This window comes from Hyla sarda, unplaced genomic scaffold (genome assembly GCF_029499605.1).
Source record: "Hyla sarda isolate aHylSar1 unplaced genomic scaffold, aHylSar1.hap1 scaffold_784, whole genome shotgun sequence".
Taxonomy (NCBI): domain Eukaryota; kingdom Metazoa; phylum Chordata; class Amphibia; order Anura; family Hylidae; genus Hyla; species Hyla sarda.
In genome coordinates this window covers 1-22,773 of record NW_026610808.1, presented here as the reverse complement: position 1 = coordinate 22,773, position 22,773 = coordinate 1, and the positions used below count along the sequence as shown (strand labels likewise).

Here is a 22,773-nt window from a genome sequence, read left to right as displayed (position 1 = left end):
GATACCCAAGTGATGTGTGAGCTAACACATAGGCCCAACAGATTCCAAGAAGGCCAGAATCACCAGCGGCACCACCATCGATTGTCAGGTCACCCGGATTCAGCAAATACCAGAGTCCAAAATGATGCAGGTTTATACTGTTAATTTTCAGTTTATCGTTACAGTTGGTGTTATTCCATGTCGGAAGGGACGCAGCTACAGCCAGTGGGGTAACTAGAGACAGGCAGGCAGCTATGTGCAACAAAGGTAGGCGTGTTGTTTTCATATGCAGATCTGAAATATTGTCTTATATGCAAGAGGAGGAGTGATGGGGGTTCAGGCAAAAGCCAGGCTATGGATTGCATTGCTAAATGCTCCATCAGAGTGCAATGGTCGCCTGTCCTTTTTTTAAGTGATGATGTGGGTTTAGCCTGTGCTGTATGTATGTATGGGTGGCTGACTGCCACCCACCCAGAAAGTGTATGGGAGGCTGGTTGGCTGCCAGCCTTCCTTCCATTCCTATGAGTAATGTGAGTGCTCATGAAGGGGACATGGTTGGGTCCACCCCTTTCCCGGTTATCCCCTCTAGGCCTTTTGGCTTAGATCAAGTGTAAAAAAAAGAAAGGATCTTGCGACAGATCGCATCCTGAGGCACGTTTTTTTTTGTGTGAATACTTGCACTTGGGTGACTTGTGAGCACATACTGATACATACGTTCCCTATCTGGGGACCATAAATTAAATGGATTTTTGAGAAAGGGAGCTGATTTGGAAGCTTGCTTCTGTCGCCCTATGCATTGACCCGATGTGGCAGTATCTTCGGGTAGTGAACAGTGCACCACCCCATTCCAGTGTTAAACAAGAAAGATTCTCATTTAATCCTCCGTGGGTGAGAATTTGAGTTTGAGAATTGGAGACCAAAATGATGAGTTGCACTGACTGGTTTATGAACGTCTATTCATTTAGCGTTTTAATGACCATGTTTGCACACTGATTGGTGTAAAAAAATAAAATAAAACTAAATAATAATAATCTAGCACACCTGTGCAGGTTTGACATGACATGACAGGTAGCTGTCTTGTGGGTGGTGCTGAATCCTGTTAAATGACATGAGGGTCTCATGCCTATACACAAGGGTGTGTCATTGCTGTTGCTTGACCATGCATTGGTTTCTGTGGTCAGTGAATGATAAAAACAAAATTTACCATCCATTGATGGATGGGAAATCCGCCATGAGGCATTTGTTTTTAGAAACTGCTGCTCACAACCAATGTTGCAATGGAGTGTCTCCATCTGCTGGTGGTATTGGAAAGGCATTAGTGCTATGACAGGGTCTGAAGAAGAAGAAGAAGAAGACGGAAAAAAATATATATAAAAAGAAAAAGAGAGAGAGAGAGAGAGACTGACTTAGTGAGCGAGTGAGTGAGAGAGTGAGAGTGAGTGAGAGTGAATGAGTGAGTGAGTGATTGAGTGAGTGAGTGAGTGAGTGAGAACAAATGAGTTAAAGCAAGTGAGTGAGAGAGATCGAATGAATGAAAGTCTGAATGACAGAAAGAAAAAAGGATGAAGAAAGAAGCATGAAGAAAAAAAAATGTATATGGAGTTGCTGACATGAGTGCAATCTACAAAGCCGTTGAGGCTGATCCTCATGGGAGGATTATTGCACCCGGACCCTTAGCACTTTTAAAATGCCATTCAATGCCACGGGCTAGATGTAAACTGCAGATGACCATGTTGTGGTAGTTACCATGGATACCCAAGTGATGTGTGAGCTAACACATAGGCCCAACAGATTCCAAGAAGGCCAGAATCACCAGCGGCACCACCATCGATTGTCAGGTCACCCGGATTCAGCAAATACCAGAGTCCAAAATGATGCAGGTTTATACTGTTAATTTTCAGTTTATCGTTACAGTTGGTGTTATTCCATGTCGGAAGGGACGCAGCTACAGCCAGTGGGGTAACTAGAGACAGGCAGGCAGCTATGTGCAACAAAGGTAGGCGTGTTGTTTTCATATGCAGATCTGAAATATTGTCTTATATGCAAGAGGAGGAGTGATGGGGGTTCAGGCAAAAGCCAGGCTATGGATTGCATTGCTAAATGCTCCATCAGAGTGCAATGGTCGCCTGTCCTTTTTTTAAGTGATGATGTGGGTTTAGCCTGTGCTGTATGTATGTATGGGTGGCTGACTGCCACCCACCCAGAAAGTGTATGGGAGGCTGGTTGGCTGCCAGCCTTCCTTCCATTCCTATGAGTAATGTGAGTGCTCATGAAGGGGACATGGTTGGGTCCACCCCTTTCCCGGTTATCCCCTCTAGGCCTTTTGGCTTAGATCAAGTGTAAAAAAAAGAAAGGATCTTGCGACAGATCGCATCCTGAGGCACGTTTTTTTTTGTGTGAATACTTGCACTTGGGTGACTTGTGAGCACATACTGATACATACGTTCCCTATCTGGGGACCATAAATTAAATGGATTTTTGAGAAAGGGAGCTGATTTGGAAGCTTGCTTCTGTCGCCCTATGCATTGACCCGATGTGGCAGTATCTTCGGGTAGTGAACAGTGCACCACCCCATTCCAGTGTTAAACAAGAAAGATTCTCATTTAATCCTCCGTGGGTGAGAATTTGAGTTTGAGAATTGGAGACCAAAATGATGAGTTGCACTGACTGGTTTATGAACGTCTATTCATTTAGCGTTTTAATGACCATGTTTGCACACTGATTGGTGTAAAAAAATAAAATAAAACTAAATAATAATAATCTAGCACACCTGTGCAGGTTTGACATGACATGACAGGTAGCTGTCTTGTGGGTGGTGCTGAATCCTGTTAAATGACATGAGGGTCTCATGCCTATACACAAGGGTGTGTCATTGCTGTTGCTTGACCATGCATTGGTTTCTGTGGTCAGTGAATGATAAAAACAAAATTTACCATCCATTGATGGATGGGAAATCCGCCATGAGGCATTTGTTTTTAGAAACTGCTGCTCACAACCAATGTTGCAATGGAGTGTCTCCATCTGCTGGTGGTATTGGAAAGGCATTAGTGCTATGACAGGGTCTGAAGAAGAAGAAGAAGACGGAAAAAAATATATATAAAAAGAAAAAGAGAGAGAGAGAGAGAGAGACTGACTTAGTGAGCGAGTGAGTGAGAGAGTGAGAGTGAGTGAGAGTGAATGAGTGAGTGAGTGATTGAGTGAGTGAGTGAGTGAGTGAGAACAAATGAGTTAAAGCAAGTGAGTGAGAGAGATCGAATGAATGAAAGTCTGAATGACAGAAAGAAAAAAGGATGAAGAAAGAAGCATGAAGAAAAAAAAATGTATATGGAGTTGCTGACATGAGTGCAATCTACAAAGCCGTTGAGGCTGATCCTCATGGGAGGATTATTGCACCAGGACCCTTAGCACTTTTAAAATGCCATTCAATGCCACGGGCTAGATGTAAACTGCAGATGACCATGTTGTGGTAGTTACCATGGATACCCAAGTGATGTGTGAGCTAACACATAGGCCCAACAGATTCCAAGAAGGCCAGAATCACCAGCGGCACCACCATCGATTGTCAGGTCACCCGGATTCAGCAAATACCAGAGTCCAAAATGATGCAGGTTTATACTGTTAATTTTCAGTTTATCGTTACAGTTGGTGTTATTCCATGTCGGAAGGGACGCAGCTACAGCCAGTGGGGTAACTAGAGACAGGCAGGCAGCTATGTGCAGCAAAGGTAGGCGTGTTGTTTTCATATGCAGATCTGAAATATTGTCTTATATGCAAGAGGAGGAGTGATGGGGGTTCAGGCAAAAGCCAGGCTATGGATTGCATTGCTAAATGCTCCATCAGAGTGCAATGGTCGCCTGTCCTTTTTTTAAGTGATGATGTGGGTTTAGCCTGTGCTGTATGTATGTATGGGTGGCTGACTGCCACCCACCCAGAAAGTGTATGGGAGGCTGGTTGGCTGCCAGCCTTCCTTCCATTCCTATGAGTAATGTGAGTGCTCATGAAGGGGACATGGTTGGGTCCACCCCTTTCCCGGTTATCCCCTCTAGGCCTTTTGGCTTAGATCAAGTGTAAAAAAAGAAAGGATCTTGCGACAGATCGCATCCTGAGGCACGTTTTTTTTTTGTGTGAATACTTGCACTTGGGTGACTTGTGAGCACATACTGATACATACGTTCCCTATCTGGGGACCATAAATTAAATGGATTTTTGAGAAAGGGAGCTGATTTGGAAGCTTGCTTCTGTCGCCCTATGCATTGACCCGATGTGGCAGTATCTTCGGGTAGTGAACAGTGCACCACCCCATTCCAGTGTTAAACAAGAAAGATTCTCATTTAATCCTCCGTGGGTGAGAATTTGAGTTTGAGAATTGGAGACCAAAATGATGAGTTGCACTGACTGGTTTATGAACGTCTATTCATTTAGCGTTTTAATGACCATGTTTGCACACTGATTGGTGTAAAAAAATAAAATAAAACTAAATAATAATAATCTAGCACACCTGTGCAGGTTTGACATGACATGACAGGTAGCTGTCTTGTGGGTGGTGCTGAATCCTGTTAAATGACATGAGGGTCTCATGCCTATACACAAGGGTGTGTCATTGCTGTTGCTTGACCATGCATTGGTTTCTGTGGTCAGTGAATGATAAAAACAAAATTTACCATCCATTGATGGATGGGAAATCCGCCATGAGGCATTTGTTTTTAGAAACTGCTGCTCACAACCAATGTTGCAATGGAGTGTCTCCATCTGCTGGTGGTATTGGAAAGGCATTAGTGCTATGACAGGGTCTGAAGAAGAAGAAGAAGAAGAAGAAGAAGACGGAAAAAAATATATATAAAAAGAAAAAGAGAGAGAGAGAGAGAGACTGACTTAGTGAGCGAGTGAGTGAGAGAGTGAGAGTGAGTGAGAGTGAATGAGTGAGTGAGTGATTGAGTGAGTGAGTGAGTGAGTGAGAACAAATGAGTTAAAGCAAGTGAGTGAGAGAGATCGAATGAATGAAAGTCTGAATGACAGAAAGAAAAAAGGATGAAGAAAGAAGCATGAAGAAAAAAAAATGTATATGGAGTTGCTGACATGAGTGCAATCTACAAAGCCGTTGAGGCTGATCCTCATGGGAGGATTATTGCACCAGGACCCTTAGCACTTTTAAAATGCCATTCAATGCCACGGGCTAGATGTAAACTGCAGATGACCATGTTGTGGTAGTTACCATGGATACCCAAGTGATGTGTGAGCTAACACATAGGCCCAACAGATTCCAAGAAGGCCAGAATCACCAGCGGCACCACCATCGATTGTCAGGTCACCCGGATTCAGCAAATACCAGAGTCCAAAATGATGCAGGTTTATACTGTTAATTTTCAGTTTATCGTTACAGTTGGTGTTATTCCATGTCGGAAGGGACGCAGCTACAGCCAGTGGGGTAACTAGAGACAGGCAGGCAGCTATGTGCAACAAAGGTAGGCGTGTTGTTTTCATATGCAGATCTGAAATATTGTCTTATATGCAAGAGGAGGAGTGATGGGGGTTCAGGCAAAAGCCAGGCTATGGATTGCATTGCTAAATGCTCCATCAGAGTGCAATGGTCGCCTGTCCTTTTTTTAAGTGATGATGTGGGTTTAGCCTGTGCTGTATGTATGTATGGGTGGCTGACTGCCACCCACCCAGAAAGTGTATGGGAGGCTGGTTGGCTGCCAGCCTTCCTTCCATTCCTATGAGTAATGTGAGTGCTCATGAAGGGGACATGGTTGGGTCCACCCCTTTCCCGGTTATCCCCTCTAGGCCTTTTGGCTTAGATCAAGTGTAAAAAAAGAAAGGATCTTGCGACAGATCGCATCCTGAGGCACGTTTTTTTTTGTGTGAATACTTGCACTTGGGTGACTTGTGAGCACATACTGATACATACGTTCCCTATCTGGGGACCATAAATTAAATGGATTTTTGAGAAAGGGAGCTGATTTGGAAGCTTGCTTCTGTCGCCCTATGCATTGACCCGATGTGGCAGTATCTTCGGGTAGTGAACAGTGCACCACCCCATTCCAGTGTTAAACAAGAAAGATTCTCATTTAATCCTCCGTGGGTGAGAATTTGAGTTTGAGAATTGGAGACCAAAATGATGAGTTGCACTGACTGGTTTATGAACGTCTATTCATTTAGCGTTTTAATGACCATGTTTGCACACTGATTGGTGTAAAAAAATAAAATAAAACTAAATAATAATAATCTAGCACACCTGTGCAGGTTTGACATGACATGACAGGTAGCTGTCTTGTGGGTGGTGCTGAATCCTGTTAAATGACATGAGGGTCTCATGCCTATACACAAGGGTGTGTCATTGCTGTTGCTTGACCATGCATTGGTTTCTGTGGTCAGTGAATGATAAAAACAAAATTTACCATCCATTGATGGATGGGAAATCCGCCATGAGGCATTTGTTTTTAGAAACTGCTGCTCACAACCAATGTTGCAATGGAGTGTCTCCATCTGCTGGTGGTATTGGAAAGGCATTAGTGCTATGACAGGGTCTGAAGAAGAAGAAGAAGAAGAAGACGGAAAAAAATATATATAAAAAGAAAAAGAGAGAGAGAGAGAGAGACTGACTTAGTGAGCGAGTGAGTGAGAGAGTGAGAGTGAGTGAGAGTGAATGAGTGAGTGAGTGATTGAGTGAGTGAGTGAGTGAGTGAGAACAAATGAGTTAAAGCAAGTGAGTGAGAGAGATCGAATGAATGAAAGTCTGAATGACAGAAAGAAAAAAGGATGAAGAAAGAAGCATGAAGAAAAAAAAATGTATATGGAGTTGCTGACATGAGTGCAATCTACAAAGCCGTTGAGGCTGATCCTCATGGGAGGATTATTGCACCAGGACCCTTAGCACTTTTAAAATGCCATTCAATGCCACGGGCTAGATGTAAACTGCAGATGACCATGTTGTGGTAGTTACCATGGATACCCAAGTGATGTGTGAGCTAACACATAGGCCCAACAGATTCCAAGAAGGCCAGAATCACCAGCGGCACCACCATCGATTGTCAGGTCACCCGGATTCAGCAAATACCAGAGTCCAAAATGATGCAGGTTTATACTGTTAATTTTCAGTTTATCGTTACAGTTGGTGTTATTCCATGTCGGAAGGGACGCAGCTACAGCCAGTGGGGTAACTAGAGACAGGCAGGCAGCTATGTGCAACAAAGGTAGGCGTGTTGTTTTCATATGCAGATCTGAAATATTGTCTTATATGCAAGAGGAGGAGTGATGGGGGTTCAGGCAAAAGCCAGGCTATGGATTGCATTGCTAAATGCTCCATCAGAGTGCAATGGTCGCCTGTCCTTTTTTTAAGTGATGATGTGGGTTTAGCCTGTGCTGTATGTATGTATGGGTGGCTGACTGCCACCCACCCAGAAAGTGTATGGGAGGCTGGTTGGCTGCCAGCCTTCCTTCCATTCCTATGAGTAATGTGAGTGCTCATGAAGGGGACATGGTTGGGTCCACCCCTTTCCCGGTTATCCCCTCTAGGCCTTTTGGCTTAGATCAAGTGTAAAAAAAGAAAGGATCTTGCGACAGATCGCATCCTGAGGCACGTTTTTTTTTGTGTGAATACTTGCACTTGGGTGACTTGTGAGCACATACTGATACATACGTTCCCTATCTGGGGACAATAAATTAAATGGATTTTTGAGAAAGGGAGCTGATTTGGAAGCTTGCTTCTGTCGCCCTATGCATTGACCCGATGTGGCAGTATCTTCGGGTAGTGAACAGTGCACCACCCCATTCCAGTGTTAAACAAGAAAGATTCTCATTTAATCCTCCGTGGGTGAGAATTTGAGTTTGAGAATTGGAGACCAAAATGATGAGTTGCACTGACTGGTTTATGAACGTCTATTCATTTAGCGTTTTAATGACCATGTTTGCACACTGATTGGTGTAAAAAAATAAAATAAAACTAAATAATAATAATCTAGCACACCTGTGCAGGTTTGACATGACATGACAGGTAGCTGTCTTGTGGGTGGTGCTGAATCCTGTTAAATGACATGAGGGTCTCATGCCTATACACAAGGGTGTGTCATTGCTGTTGCTTGACCATGCATTGGTTTCTGTGGTCAGTGAATGATAAAAACAAAATTTACCATCCATTGATGGATGGGAAATCCGCCATGAGGCATTTGTTTTTAGAAACTGCTGCTCACAACCAATGTTGCAATGGAGTGTCTCCATCTGCTGGTGGTATTGGAAAGGCATTAGTGCTATGACAGGGTCTGAAGAAGAAGAAGAAGAAGAAGAAGAAGACGGAAAAAAATATATATAAAAAGAAAAAGAGAGAGAGAGAGAGAGACTGACTTAGTGAGCGAGTGAGTGAGAGAGTGAGAGTGAGTGAGAGTGAATGAGTGAGTGAGTGATTGAGTGAGTGAGTGAGTGAGTGAGAACAAATGAGTTAAAGCAAGTGAGTGAGAGAGATCGAATGAATGAAAGTCTGAATGACAGAAAGAAAAAAGGATGAAGAAAGAAGCATGAAGAAAAAAAAATGTATATGGAGTTGCTGACATGAGTGCAATCTACAAAGCCGTTGAGGCTGATCCTCATGGGAGGATTATTGCACCAGGACCCTTAGCACTTTTAAAATGCCATTCAATGCCACGGGCTAGATGTAAACTGCAGATGACCATGTTGTGGTAGTTACCATGGATACCCAAGTGATGTGTGAGCTAACACATAGGCCCAACAGATTCCAAGAAGGCCAGAATCACCAGCGGCACCACCATCGATTGTCAGGTCACCCGGATTCAGCAAATACCAGAGTCCAAAATGATGCAGGTTTATACTGTTAATTTTCAGTTTATCGTTACAGTTGGTGTTATTCCATGTCGGAAGGGACGCAGCTACAGCCAGTGGGGTAACTAGAGACAGGCAGGCAGCTATGTGCAACAAAGGTAGGCGTGTTGTTTTCATATGCAGATCTGAAATATTGTCTTATATGCAAGAGGAGGAGTGATGGGGGTTCAGGCAAAAGCCAGGCTATGGATTGCATTGCTAAATGCTCCATCAGAGTGCAATGGTCGCCTGTCCTTTTTTTAAGTGATGATGTGGGTTTAGCCTGTGCTGTATGTATGTATGGGTGGCTGACTGCCACCCACCCAGAAAGTGTATGGGAGGCTGGTTGGCTGCCAGCCTTCCTTCCATTCCTATGAGTAATGTGAGTGCTCATGAAGGGGACATGGTTGGGTCCACCCCTTTCCCGGTTATCCCCTCTAGGCCTTTTGGCTTAGATCAAGTGTAAAAAAAGAAAGGATCTTGCGACAGATCGCATCCTGAGGCACGTTTTTTTTTGTGTGAATACTTGCACTTGGGTGACTTGTGAGCACATACTGATACATACGTTCCCTATCTGGGGACCATAAATTAAATGGATTTTTGAGAAAGGGAGCTGATTTGGAAGCTTGCTTCTGTCGCCCTATGCATTGACCCGATGTGGCAGTATCTTCGGGTAGTGAACAGTGCACCACCCCATTCCAGTGTTAAACAAGAAAGATTCTCATTTAATCCTCTGTGGGTGAGAATTTGAGTTTGAGAATTGGAGACCAAAATGATGAGTTGCACTGACTGGTTTATGAACGTCTATTCATTTAGCGTTTTAATGACCATGTTTGCACACTGATTGGTGTAAAAAAATAAAATAAAACTAAATAATAATAATCTAGCACACCTGTGCAGGTTTGACATGACATGACAGGTAGCTGTCTTGTGGGTGGTGCTGAATCCTGTTAAATGACATGAGGGTCTCATGCCTATACACAAGGGTGTGTCATTGCTGTTGCTTGACCATGCATTGGTTTCTGTGGTCAGTGAATGATAAAAACAAAATTTACCATCCATTGATGGATGGGAAATCCGCCATGAGGCATTTGTTTTTAGAAACTGCTGCTCACAACCAATGTTGCAATGGAGTGTCTCCATCTGCTGGTGGTATTGGAAAGGCATTAGTGCTATGACAGGGTCTGAAGAAGAAGAAGAAGAAGAAGACGGAAAAAAATATATATAAAAAGAAAAAGAGAGAGAGAGAGAGAGAGACTGACTTAGTGAGCGAGTGAGTGAGAGAGTGAGAGTGAGTGAGAGTGAATGAGTGAGTGAGTGATTGAGTGAGTGAGTGAGTGAGTGAGTGAGTGAGAACAAATGAGTTAAAGCAAGTGAGTGAGAGAGATCGAATGAATGAAAGTCTGAATGACAGAAAGAAAAAAGGATGAAGAAAGAAGCATGAAGAAAAAAAAATGTATATGGAGTTGCTGACATGAGTGCAATCTACAAAGCCGTTGAGGCTGATCCTCATGGGAGGATTATTGCACCAGGACCCTTAGCACTTTTAAAATGCCATTCAATGCCACGGGCTAGATGTAAACTGCAGATGACCATGTTGTGGTAGTTACCATGGATACCCAAGTGATGTGTGAGCTAACACATAGGCCCAACAGATTCCAAGAAGGCCAGAATCACCAGCGGCACCACCATCGATTGTCAGGTCACCCGGATTCAGCAAATACCAGAGTCCAAAATGATGCAGGTTTATACTGTTAATTTTCAGTTTATCGTTACAGTTGGTGTTATTCCATGTCGGAAGGGACGCAGCTACAGCCAGTGGGGTAACTAGAGACAGGCAGGCAGCTATGTGCAACAAAGGTAGGCGTGTTGTTTTCATATGCAGATCTGAAATATTGTCTTATATGCAAGAGGAGGAGTGATGGGGGTTCAGGCAAAAGCCAGGCTATGGATTGCATTGCTAAATGCTCCATCAGAGTGCAATGGTCGCCTGTCCTTTTTTTAAGTGATGATGTGGGTTTAGCCTGTGCTGTATGTATGTATGGGTGGCTGTCTGCCACCCACCCAGAAAGTGTATGGGAGGCTGGTTGGCTGCCAGCCTTCCTTCCATTCCTATGAGTAATGTGAGTGCTCATGAAGGGGACATGGTTGGGTCCACCCCTTTCCCGGTTATCCCCTCTAGGCCTTTTGGCTTAGATCAAGTGTAAAAAAAAGAAAGGATCTTGCGACAGATTGCATCCTGAGGCACGTTTTTTTTTGTGTGAATACTTGCACTTGGGTGACTTGTGAGCACATACTGATACATACGTTCCCTATCTGGGGACCATAAATTAAATGGATTTTTGAGAAAGGGAGCTGATTTGGAAGCTTGCTTCTGTCGCCCTATGCATTGACCCGATGTGGCAGTATCTTCGGGTAGTGAACAGTGCACCACCCCATTCCAGTGTTAAACAAGAAAGATTCTCATTTAATCCTCCGTGGGTGAGAATTTGAGTTTGAGAATTGGAGACCAAAATGATGAGTTGCACTGACTGGTTTATGAACGTCTATTCATTTAGCGTTTTAATGACCATGTTTGCACACTGATTGGTGTAAAAAAATAAAATAAAACTAAATAATAATAATCTAGCACACCTGTGCAGGTTTGACATGACATGACAGGTAGCTGTCTTGTGGGTGGTGCTGAATCCTGTTAAATGACATGAGGGTCTCATGCCTATACACAAGGGTGTGTCATTGCTGTTGCTTGACCATGCATTGGTTTCTGTGGTCAGTGAATGATAAAAACAAAATTTACCATCCATTGATGGATGGGAAATCCGCCATGAGGCATTTGTTTTTAGAAACTGCTGCTCACAACCAATGTTGCAATGGAGTGTCTCCATCTGCTGGTGGTATTGGAAAGGCATTAGTGCTATGACAGGGTCTGAAGAAGAAGAAGAAGAAGAAGACGGAAAAAAATATATATAAAAAGAAAAAGAGAGAGAGAGAGAGAGACTGACTTAGTGAGCGAGTGAGTGAGAGAGTGAGAGTGAGTGAGAGTGAATGAGTGAGTGAGTGATTGAGTGAGTGAGTGAGTGAGTGAGTGAGTGAGAACAAATGAGTTAAAGCAAGTGAGTGAGAGAGATCGAATGAATGAAAGTCTGAATGACAGAAAGAAAAAAGGATGAAGAAAGAAGCATGAAGAAAAAAAAATGTATATGGAGTTGCTGACATGAGTGCAATCTACAAAGCCGTTGAGGCTGATCCTCATGGGAGGATTATTGCACCAGGACCCTTAGCACTTTTAAAATGCCATTCAATGCCACGGGCTAGATGTAAACTGCAGATGACCATGTTGTGGTAGTTACCATGGATACCCAAGTGATGTGTGAGCTAACACATAGGCCCAACAGATTCCAAGAAGGCCAGAATCACCAGCGGCACCACCATCGATTGTCAGGTCACCCGGATTCAGCAAATACCAGAGTCCAAAATGATGCAGGTTTATACTGTTAATTTTCAGTTTATCGTTACAGTTGGTGTTATTCCATGTCGGAAGGGACGCAGCTACAGCCAGTGGGGTAACTAGAGACAGGCAGGCAGCTATGTGCAACAAAGGTAGGCGTGTTGTTTTCATATGCAGATCTGAAATATTGTCTTATATGCAAGAGGAGGAGTGATGGGGGTTCAGGCAAAAGCCAGGCTATGGATTGCATTGCTAAATGCTCCATCAGAGTGCAATGGTCGCCTGTCCTTTTTTTAAGTGATGATGTGGGTTTAGCCTGTGCTGTATGTATGTATGGGTGGCTGACTGCCACCCACCCAGAAAGTGTATGGGAGGCTGGTTGGCTGCCAGCCTTCCTTCCATTCCTATGAGTAATGTGAGTGCTCATGAAGGGGACATGGTTGGGTCCACCCATTTCCCGGTTATCCCCTCTAGGCCTTTTGGCTTAGATCAAGTGTAAAAAAAGAAAGGATCTTGCGACAGATCGCATCCTGAGGCACGTTTTTTTTTGTGTGAATACTTGCACTTGGGTGACTTGTGAGCACATACTGATACATACGTTCCCTATCTGGGGACCATAAATTAAATGGATTTTTGAGAAAGGGAGCTGATTTGGAAGCTTGCTTCTGTCGCCCTATGCATTGACCCGATGTGGCAGTATCTTCGGGTAGTGAACAGTGCACCACCCCATTCCAGTGTTAAACAAGAAAGATTCTCATTTAATCCTCCGTGGGTGAGAATTTGAGTTTGAGAATTGGAGACCAAAATGATGAGTTGCACTGACTGGTTTATGAACGTCTATTCATTTAGCGTTTTAATGACCATGTTTGCACACTGATTGGTGTAAAAAAATAAAATAAAACTAAATAATAATAATCTAGCACACCTGTGCAGGTTTGACATGACATGACAGGTAGCTGTCTTGTGGGTGGTGCTGAATCCTGTTAAATGACATGAGGGTCTCATGCCTATACACAAGGGTGTGTCATTGCTGTTGCTTGACCATGCATTGGTTTCTGTGGTCAGTGAATGATAAAAACAAAATTTACCATCCATTGATGGATGGGAAATCCGCCATGAGGCATTTGTTTTTAGAAACTGCTGCTCACAACCAATGTTGCAATGGAGTGTCTCCATCTGCTGGTGGTATTGGAAAGGCATTAGTGCTATGACAGGGTCTGAAGAAGAAGAAGAAGAAGACGGAAAAAAATATATATAAAAAGAAAAAGAGAGAGAGAGAGAGAGACTGACTTAGTGAGCGAGTGAGTGAGAGAGTGAGAGTGAGTGAGAATGAATGAGTGAGTGAGTGATTGAGTGAGTGAGTGAGTGAGAACAAATGAGTTAAAGCAAGTGAGTGAGAGAGATCGAATGAATGAAAGTCTGAATGACAGAAAGAAAAAAGGATGAAGAAAGAAGCATGAAGAAAAAAAAATGTATATGGAGTTGCTGACATGAGTGCAATCTACAAAGCCGTTGAGGCTGATCCTCATGGGAGGATTATTGCACCAGGACCCTTAGCACTTTTAAAATGCCATTCAATGCCACGGGCTAGATGTAAACTGCAGATGACCATGTTGTGGTAGTTACCATGGATACCCAAGTGATGTGTGAGCTAACACATAGGCCCAACAGATTCCAAGAAGGCCAGAATCACCAGCGGCACCACCATCGATTGTCAGGTCACCCGGATTCAGCAAATACCAGAGTCCAAAATGATGCAGGTTTATACTGTTAATTTTCAGTTTATCGTTACAGTTGGTGTTATTCCATGTCGGAAGGGACGCAGCTACAGCCAGTGGGGTAACTAGAGACAGGCAGGCAGCTATGTGCAACAAAGGTAGGCGTGTTGTTTTCATATGCAGATCTGAAATATTGTCTTATATGCAAGAGGAGGAGTGATGGGGGTTCAGGCAAAAGCCAGGCTATGGATTGCATTGCTAAATGCTCCATCAGAGTGCAATGGTCGCCTGTCCTTTTTTTAAGTGATGATGTGGGTTTAGCCTGTGCTGTATGTATGTATGGGTGGCTGACTGCCACCCACCCAGAAAGTGTATGGGAGGCTGGTTGGCTGCCAGCCTTCCTTCCATTCCTATGAGTAATGTGAGTGCTCATGAAGGGGACATGGTTGGGTCCACCCCTTTCCCGGTTATCCCCTCTAGGCCTTTTGGCTTAGATCAAGTGTAAAAAAAGAAAGGATCTTGCGACAGATCGCATCCTGAGGCACGTTTTTTTTTGTGTGAATACTTGCACTTGGGTGACTTGTGAGCACATACTGATACATACGTTCCCTATCTGGGGACCATAAATTAAATTGATTTTTGAGAAAGGGAGCTGATTTGGAAGCTTGCTTCTGTCGCCCTATGCATTGACCCGATGTGGCAGTATCTTCGGGTAGTGAACAGTGCACCACCCCATTCCAGTGTTAAACAAGAAAGATTCTCATTTAATCCTCCGTGGGTGAGAATTTGAGTTTGAGAATTGGAGACCAAAATGATGAGTTGCACTGACTGGTTTATGAACGTCTATTCATTTAGCGTTTTAATGACCATGTTTGCACACTGATTGGTGTAAAAAAATAAAATAAAACTAAATAATAATAATCTAGCACACCTGTGCAGGTTTGACATGACATGACAGGTAGCTGTCTTGTGGGTGGTGCTGAATCCTGTTAAATGACATGAGGGTCTCATGCCTATACACAAGGGTGTGTCATTGCTGTTGCTTGACCATGCATTGGTTTCTGTGGTCAGTGAATGATAAAAACAAAATTTACCATCCATTGATGGATGGGAAATCCGCCATGAGGCATTTGTTTTTAGAAACTGCTGCTCACAACCAATGTTGCAATGGAGTGTCTCCATCTGCTGGTGGTATTGGAAAGGCATTAGTGCTATGACAGGGTCTGAAGAAGAAGAAGAAGAAGACGGAAAAAAATATATATAAAAAGAAAAAGAGAGAGAGAGAGAGAGACTGACTTAGTGAGCGAGTGAGTGAGAGAGTGAGAGTGAGTGAGAGTGAATGAGTGAGTGAGTGATTGAGTGAGTGAGTGAGTGAGAACAAATGAGTTAAAGCAAGTGAGTGAGAGAGATCGAATGAATGAAAGTCTGAATGACAGAAAGAAAAAAGGATGAAGAAAGAAGCATGAAGAAAAAAAAATGTATATGGAGTTGCTGACATGAGTGCAATCTACAAAGCCGTTGAGGCTGATCCTCATGGGAGGATTATTGCACCAGGACCCTTAGCACTTTTAAAATGCCATTCAATGCCACGGGCTAGATGTAAACTGCAGATGACCATGTTGTGGTAGTTACCATGGATACCCAAGTGATGTGTGAGCTAACACATAGGCCCAACAGATTCCAAGAAGGCCAGAATCACCAGCGGCACCACCATCGATTGTCAGGTCACCCGGATTCAGCAAATACCAGAGTCCAAAATGATGCAGGTTTATACTGTTAATTTTCAGTTTATCGTTACAGTTGGTGTTATTCCATGTCGGAAGGGACGCAGCTACAGCCAGTGGGGTAACTAGAGACAGGCAGGCAGCTATGTGCAACAAAGGTAGGCGTGTTGTTTTCATATGCAGATCTGAAATATTGTCTTATATGCAAGAGGAGGAGTGATGGGGGTTCAGGCAAAAGCCAGGCTATGGATTGCATTGCTAAATGCTCCATCAGAGTGCAATGGTCGCCTGTCCTTTTTTTAAGTGATGATGTGGGTTTAGCCTGTGCTGTATGTATGTATGGGTGGCTGACTGCCACCCACCCAGAAAGTGTATGGGAGGCTGGTTGGCTGCCAGCCTTCCTTCCATTCCTATGAGTAATGTGAGTGCTCATGAAGGGGACATGGTTGGGTCCACCCCTTTCCCGGTTATCCCCTCTAGGCCTTTTGGCTTAGATCAAGTGTAAAAAAAGAAAGGATCTTGCGACAGATCGCATCCTGAGGCACGTTTTTTTTTGTGTGAATACTTGCACTTGGGTGACTTGTGAGCACATACTGATACATACGTTCCCTATCTGGGGACCATAAATTAAATGGATTTTTGAGAAAGGGAGCTGATTTGGAAGCTTGCTTCTGTCGCCCTATGCATTGACCCGATGTGGCAGTATCTTCGGGTAGTGAACAGTGCACCACCCCATTCCAGTGTTAAACAAGAAAGATTCTCATTTAATCCTCCGTGGGTGAGAATTTGAGTTTGAGAATTGGAGACCAAAATGATGAGTTGCACTGACTGGTTTATGAACGTCTATTCATTTAGCGTTTTAATGACCATGTTTGCACACTGATTGGTGTAAAAAAATAAAATAAAACTAAATAATAATAATCTAGCACACCTGTGCAGGTTTGACATGACATGACAGGTAGCTGTCTTGTGGGTGGTGCTGAATCCTGTTAAATGACATGAGGGTCTCATGCCTATACACAAGGGTGTGTCATTGCTGTTGCTTGACCATGCATTGGTTTCTGTGGTCAGTGAATGATAAAAACAAAATTTACCATCCATTGATGGATGGGAAATCCGCCATGAGGCATTTGTTTTTAGAAACTGCTGCTCACAACCAATGTTGCAATGGAGTGTCTCCATCTGCTGGTGGTATTGGAAAGGCATTAGTGCTATGACAGGGTCTGAAGAAGAAGAAGAAGAAGAAGAAGAAGAAGAAGACGGAAAAAAATATATATAAAAAGAAAAAGAGAGAGAGAGAGAGAGACTGACTTAGTGAGCGAGTGAGTGAGAGAGTGAGAGTGAGTGAGAGTGAATGAGTGAGTGAGTGATTGAGTGAGTGAGTGAGTGAGTGAGAACAAATGAGTTAAAGCAAGTGAGTGAGAGAGATCGAATGAATGAAAGTCTGAATGACAGAAAGAAAAAAGGATGAAGAAAGAAGCATGAAGAAAAAAAAATGTATATGGAGTTGCTGACATGAGTGCAATCTACAAAGCCGTTGAGGCTGATCCTCATGGGAGGATTATTGCACCAGGACCCTTAGCACTTTTAAAATGCCATTCAATGCCACGGGCTAGATGTAAACTGCAGATGACCATGTTGTGGTAGTTACCATGGATACCCAAGTGATGTGTGAGCTAACACATAGGCCCAACAGATTCCAAGAAGGCCAGAATCACCAGCGGCACCACCATCGATTGTCAGGTCACCCGGATTCAGCAAATACCAGAGTCCAAAATGATGCAGGTTTATACTGTTAATTTTCAGTTTATCGTTACAGTTGGTGTTATTCCATGTCGGAAGGGACGCAGCTACAGCCAGTGGGGTAACTAGAGACAGGCAGGCAGCTATGTGCAACAAAGGTAGGCGTGTTGTTTTCATATGCAGATCTGAAATATTGTCTTATATGCAAGAGGAGGAGTGATGGGGGTTCAGGCAAAAGCCAGGCTATGGATTGCATTGCTAAATGCTCCATCAGAGTGCAATGGTCGCCTGTCCTTTTTTTAAGTGATGATGTGGGTTTAGCCTGTGCTGTATGTATGTATGGGTGGCTGACTGCCACCCACCCAGAAAGTGTATGGGAGGCTGGTTGGCTGCCAGCCTTCCTTCCATTCCTATGAGTAATGTGAGTGCTCATGAAGGGGACATGGTTGGGTCCACCCCTTTCCCGGTTATCCCCTCTAGGCCTTTTGGCTTAGATCAAGTGTAAAAAAAGAAAGGATCTTGCGACAGATCGCATCCTGAGGCACGTTTTTTTTTGTGTGAATACTTGCACTTGGGTGACTTGTGAGCACATACTGATACATACGTTCCCTATCTGGGGACCATAAATTAAATGGATTTTTGAGAAAGGGAGCTGATTTGGAAGCTTGCTTCTGTCGCCCTATGCATTGACCCGATGTGGCAGTATCTTCGGGTAGTGAACAGTGCACCACCCCATTCCAGTGTTAAACAAGAAAGATTCTCATTTAATCCTCCGTGGGTGAGAATTTGAGTTTGAGAATTGGAGACCAAAATGATGAGTTGCACTGACTGGTTTATGAACGTCTATTCATTTAGCGTTTTAATGACCATGTTTGCACACTGATTGGTGTAAAAAAATAAAATAAAACTAAATAATAATAATCTAGCACACCTGTGCAGGTTTGACATGACATGACAGGTAGCTGTCTTGTGGGTGGTGCTGAATCCTGTTAAATGACATGAGGGTCTCATGCCTATACACAAGGGTGTGTCATTGCTGTTGCTTGACCATGCATTGGTTTCTGTGGTCAGTGAATGATAAAAACAAAATTTACCATCCATTGATGGATGGGAAATCCGCCATGAGGCATTTGTTTTTAGAAACTGCTGCTCACAACCAATGTTGCAATGGAGTGTCTCCATCTGCTGGTGGTATTGGAAAGGCATTAGTGCTATGACAGGGTCTGAAGAAGAAGAAGAAGAAGAAGAAGAAGAAGAAGACGGAAAAAAATATATATAAAAAGAAAAAGAGAGAGAGAGAGAGAGACTGACTTAGTGAGCGAGTGAGTGAGAGAGTGAGAGTGAGTGAGAGTGAATGAGTGAGTGAGTGATTGAGTGAGTGAGTGAGTGAGTGAGAACAAATGAGTTAAAGCAAGTGAGTGAGAGAGATCGAATGAATGAAAGTCTGAATGACAGAAAGAAAAAAGGATGAAGAAAGAAGCATGAAGAAAAAAAAATGTATATGGAGTTGCTGACATGAGTGCAATCTACAAAGCCGTTGAGGCTGATCCTCATGGGAGGATTATTGCACCAGGACCCTTAGCACTTTTAAAATGCCATTCAATGCCACGGGCTAGATGTAAACTGCAGATGACCATGTTGTGGTAGTTACCATGGATACCCAAGTGATGTGTGAGCTAACACATAGGCCCAACAGATTCCAAGAAGGCCAGAATCACCAGCGGCACCACCATCGATTGTCAGGTCACCCGGATTCAGCAAATACCAGAGTCCAAAATGATGCAGGTTTATACTGTTAATTTTCAGTTTATCGTTACAGTTGGTGTTATTCCATGTCGGAAGGGACGCAGCTACAGCCAGTGGGGTAACTAGAGACAGGCAGGCAGCTATGTGCAACAAAGGTAGGCGTGTTGTTTTCATATGCAGATCTGAAATATTGTCTTATATGCAAGAGGAGGAGTGATGGGGGTTCAGGCAAAAGCCAGGCTATGGATTGCATTGCTAAATGCTCCATCAGAGTGCAATGGTCGCCTGTCCTTTTTTTAAGTGATGATGTGGGTTTAGCCTGTGCTGTATGTATGTATGGGTGGCTGACTGCCACCCACCCAGAAAGTGTATGGGAGGCTGGTTGGCTGCCAGCCTTCCTTCCATTCCTATGAGTAATGTGAGTGCTCATGAAGGGGACATGGTTGGGTCCACCCCTTTCCCGGTTATCCCCTCTAGGCCTTTTGGCTTAGATCAAGTGTAAAAAAAGAAAGGATCTTGCGACAGATCGCATCCTGAGGCACGTTTTTTTTTGTGTGAATACTTGCACTTGGGTGACTTGTGAGCACATACTGATACATACGTTCCCTATCTGGGGACCATAAATTAAATGGATTTTTGAGAAAGGGAGCTGATTTGGAAGCTTGCTTCTGTTGCCCTATGCATTGACCCGATGTGGCAGTATCTTCGGGTAGTGAACAGTGCACCACCCCATTCCAGTGTTAAACAAGAAAGATTCTCATTTAATCCTCCGTGGGTGAGAATTTGAGTTTGAGAATTGGAGACCAAAATGATGAGTTGCACTGACTGGTTTATGAACGTCTATTCATTTAGCGTTTTAATGACCATGTTTGCACACTGATTGGTGTAAAAAAATAAAATAAAACTAAATAATAATAATCTAGCACACCTGTGCAGGTTTGACATGACATGACAGGTAGCTGTCTTGTGGGTGGTGCTGAATCCTGTTAAATGACATGAGGGTCTCATGCCTATACACAAGGGTGTGTCATTGCTGTTGCTTGACCATGCATTGGTTTCTGTGGTCAGTGAATGATAAAAACAAAATTTACCATCCATTGATGGATGGGAAATCCGCCATGAGGCATTTGTTTTTAGAAACTGCTGCTCACAACCAATGTTGCAATGGAGTGTCTCCATCTGCTGGTGGTATTGGAAAGGCATTAGTGCTATGACAGGGTCTGAAGAAGAAGAAGAAGAAGAAGACGGAAAAAAATATATATAAAAAGAAAAAGAGAGAGAGAGAGAGAGACTGACTTAGTGAGCGAGTGAGTGAGAGAGTGAGAGTGAGTGAGAGTGAATGAGTGAGTGAGTGATTGAGTGAGTGAGTGAGTGAGTGAGAACAAATGAGTTAAAGCAAGTGAGTGAGAGAGATCGAATGAATGAAAGTCTGAATGACAGAAAGAAAAAAGGATGAAGAAAGAAGCATGAAGAAAAAAAAATGTATATGGAGTTGCTGACATGAGTGCAATCTACAAAGCCGTTGAGGCTGATCCTCATGGGAGGATTATTGCACCAGGACCCTTAGCACTTTTAAAATGCCATTCAATGCCACGGGCTAGATGTAAACTGCAGATGACCATGTTGTGGTAGTTACCATGGATACCCAAGTGATGTGTGAGCTAACACATAGGCCCAACAGATTCCAAGAAGGCCAGAATCACCAGCGGCACCACCATCGATTGTCAGGTCACCCGGATTCAGCAAATACCAGAGTCCAAAATGATGCAGGTTTATACTGTTAATTTTCAGTTTATCGTTACAGTTGGTGTTATTCCATGTCGGAAGGGACGCAGCTACAGCCAGTGGGGTAACTAGAGACAGGCAGGCAGCTATGTGCAACAAAGGTAGGCGTGTTGTTTTCATATGCAGATCTGAAATATTGTCTTATATGCAAGAGGAGGAGTGATGGGGGTTCAGGCAAAAGCCAGGCTATGGATTGCATTGCTAAATGCTCCATCAGAGTGCAATGGTCGCCTGTCCTTTTTTTAAGTGATGATGTGGGTTTAGCCTGTGCTGTATGTATGTATGGGTGGCTGACTGCCACCCACCCAGAAAGTGTATGGGAGGCTGGTTGGCTGCCAGCCTTCCTTCCATTCCTATGAGTAATGTGAGTGCTCATGAAGGGGACATGGTTGGGTCCACCCCTTTCCCGGTTATCCCCTCTAGGCCTTTTGGCTTAGATCAAGTGTAAAAAAAGAAAGGATCTTGCGACAGATCGCATCCTGAGGCACGTTTTTTTTTGTGTGAATACTTGCACTTGGGTGACTTGTGAGCACATACTGATACATACGTTCCCTATCTGGGGACCATAAATTAAATGGATTTTTGAGAAAGGGAGCTGATTTGGAAGCTTGCTTCTGTCGCCCTATGCATTGACCCGATGTGGCAGTATCTTCGGGTAGTGAACAGTGCACCACCCCATTCCAGTGTTAAACAAGAAAGATTCTCATTTAATCCTCCGTGGGTGAGAATTTGAGTTTGAGAATTGGAGACCAAAATGATGAGTTGCACTGACTGGTTTATGAACGTCTATTCATTTAGCGTTTTAATGACCATGTTTGCACACTGATTGGTGTAAAAAAATAAAATAAAACTAAATAATAATAATCTAGCACACCTGTGCAGGTTTGACATGACATGACAGGTAGCTGTCTTGTGGGTGGTGCTGAATCCTGTTAAATGACATGAGGGTCTCATGCCTATACACAAGGGTGTGTCATTGCTGTTGCTTGACCATGCATTGGTTTCTGTGGTCAGTGAATGATAAAAACAAAATTTACCATCCATTGATGGATGGGAAATCCGCCATGAGGCATTTGTTTTTAGAAACTGCTGCTCACAACCAATGTTGCAATGGAGTGTCTCCATCTGCTGGTGGTATTGGAAAGGCATTAGTGCTATGACAGGGTCTGAAGAAGAAGAAGAAGAAGAAGAAGACGGAAAAAAATATATATAAAAAGAAAAAGAGAGAGAGAGAGAGAGAGACTGACTTAGTGAGCGAGTGAGTGAGAGAGTGAGAGTGAGTGAGAGTGAATGAGTGAGTGAGTGATTGAGTGAGTGAGTGAGTGAGAACAAATGAGTTAAAGCAAGTGAGTGAGAGAGATCGAATGAATGAAAGTCTGAATGACAGAAAGAAAAAAGGATGAAGAAAGAAGCATGAAGAAAAAAAAATGTATATGGAGTTGCTGACATGAGTGCAATCTACAAAGCCGTTGAGGCTGATCCTCATGGGAGGATTATTGCACCAGGACCCTTAGCACTTTTAAAATGCCATTCAATGCCACGGGCTAGATGTAAACTGCAGATGACCATGTTGTGGTAGTTACCATGGATACCCAAGTGATGTGTGAGCTAACACATAGGCCCAACAGATTCCAAGAAGGCCAGAATCACCAGCGGCACCACCATCGATTGTCAGGTCACCCGGATTCAGCAAATACCAGAGTCCAAAATGATGCAGGTTTATACTGTTAATTTTCAGTTTATCGTTACAGTTGGTGTTATTCCATGTCGGAAGGGACGCAGCTACAGCCAGTGGGGTAACTAGAGACAGGCAGGCAGC

General features: G+C 43.5%; 13 pseudogenes; all 13 read left to right on the top strand.

Moving 5' to 3' along the window:
- Nucleotides 1–557: 557 nt before the first annotated feature.
- LOC130346335 (U2 spliceosomal RNA) lies at nt 558–822 on the top strand (annotated as a pseudogene).
- A 1,464-nt stretch (nt 823–2,286) lies between these two features.
- Nucleotides 2,287–2,551, top strand: LOC130346334 (U2 spliceosomal RNA; annotated as a pseudogene).
- Nucleotides 2,552–4,014: 1,463 nt separating this feature from the next.
- LOC130346318 (U2 spliceosomal RNA) lies at nt 4,015–4,279 on the top strand (annotated as a pseudogene).
- Nucleotides 4,280–5,752: 1,473 nt separating this feature from the next.
- LOC130346360 (U2 spliceosomal RNA) lies at nt 5,753–6,016 on the top strand (annotated as a pseudogene).
- Nucleotides 6,017–7,483: 1,467 nt separating this feature from the next.
- On the top strand, nt 7,484–7,747 carry LOC130346357 (U2 spliceosomal RNA; annotated as a pseudogene).
- A 1,473-nt stretch (nt 7,748–9,220) lies between these two features.
- Nucleotides 9,221–9,484, top strand: LOC130346359 (U2 spliceosomal RNA; annotated as a pseudogene).
- Nucleotides 9,485–10,961: 1,477 nt separating this feature from the next.
- Nucleotides 10,962–11,226, top strand: LOC130346333 (U2 spliceosomal RNA; annotated as a pseudogene).
- Nucleotides 11,227–12,701: 1,475 nt separating this feature from the next.
- LOC130346358 (U2 spliceosomal RNA) lies at nt 12,702–12,965 on the top strand (annotated as a pseudogene).
- A 1,460-nt stretch (nt 12,966–14,425) lies between these two features.
- Nucleotides 14,426–14,689, top strand: LOC130346369 (U2 spliceosomal RNA; annotated as a pseudogene).
- A 1,460-nt stretch (nt 14,690–16,149) lies between these two features.
- LOC130346356 (U2 spliceosomal RNA) lies at nt 16,150–16,413 on the top strand (annotated as a pseudogene).
- Nucleotides 16,414–17,892: 1,479 nt separating this feature from the next.
- Nucleotides 17,893–18,156, top strand: LOC130346355 (U2 spliceosomal RNA; annotated as a pseudogene).
- A 1,479-nt stretch (nt 18,157–19,635) lies between these two features.
- LOC130346303 (U2 spliceosomal RNA) lies at nt 19,636–19,899 on the top strand (annotated as a pseudogene).
- A 1,467-nt stretch (nt 19,900–21,366) lies between these two features.
- LOC130346353 (U2 spliceosomal RNA) lies at nt 21,367–21,630 on the top strand (annotated as a pseudogene).
- Nucleotides 21,631–22,773: the final 1,143 nt, after the last annotated feature.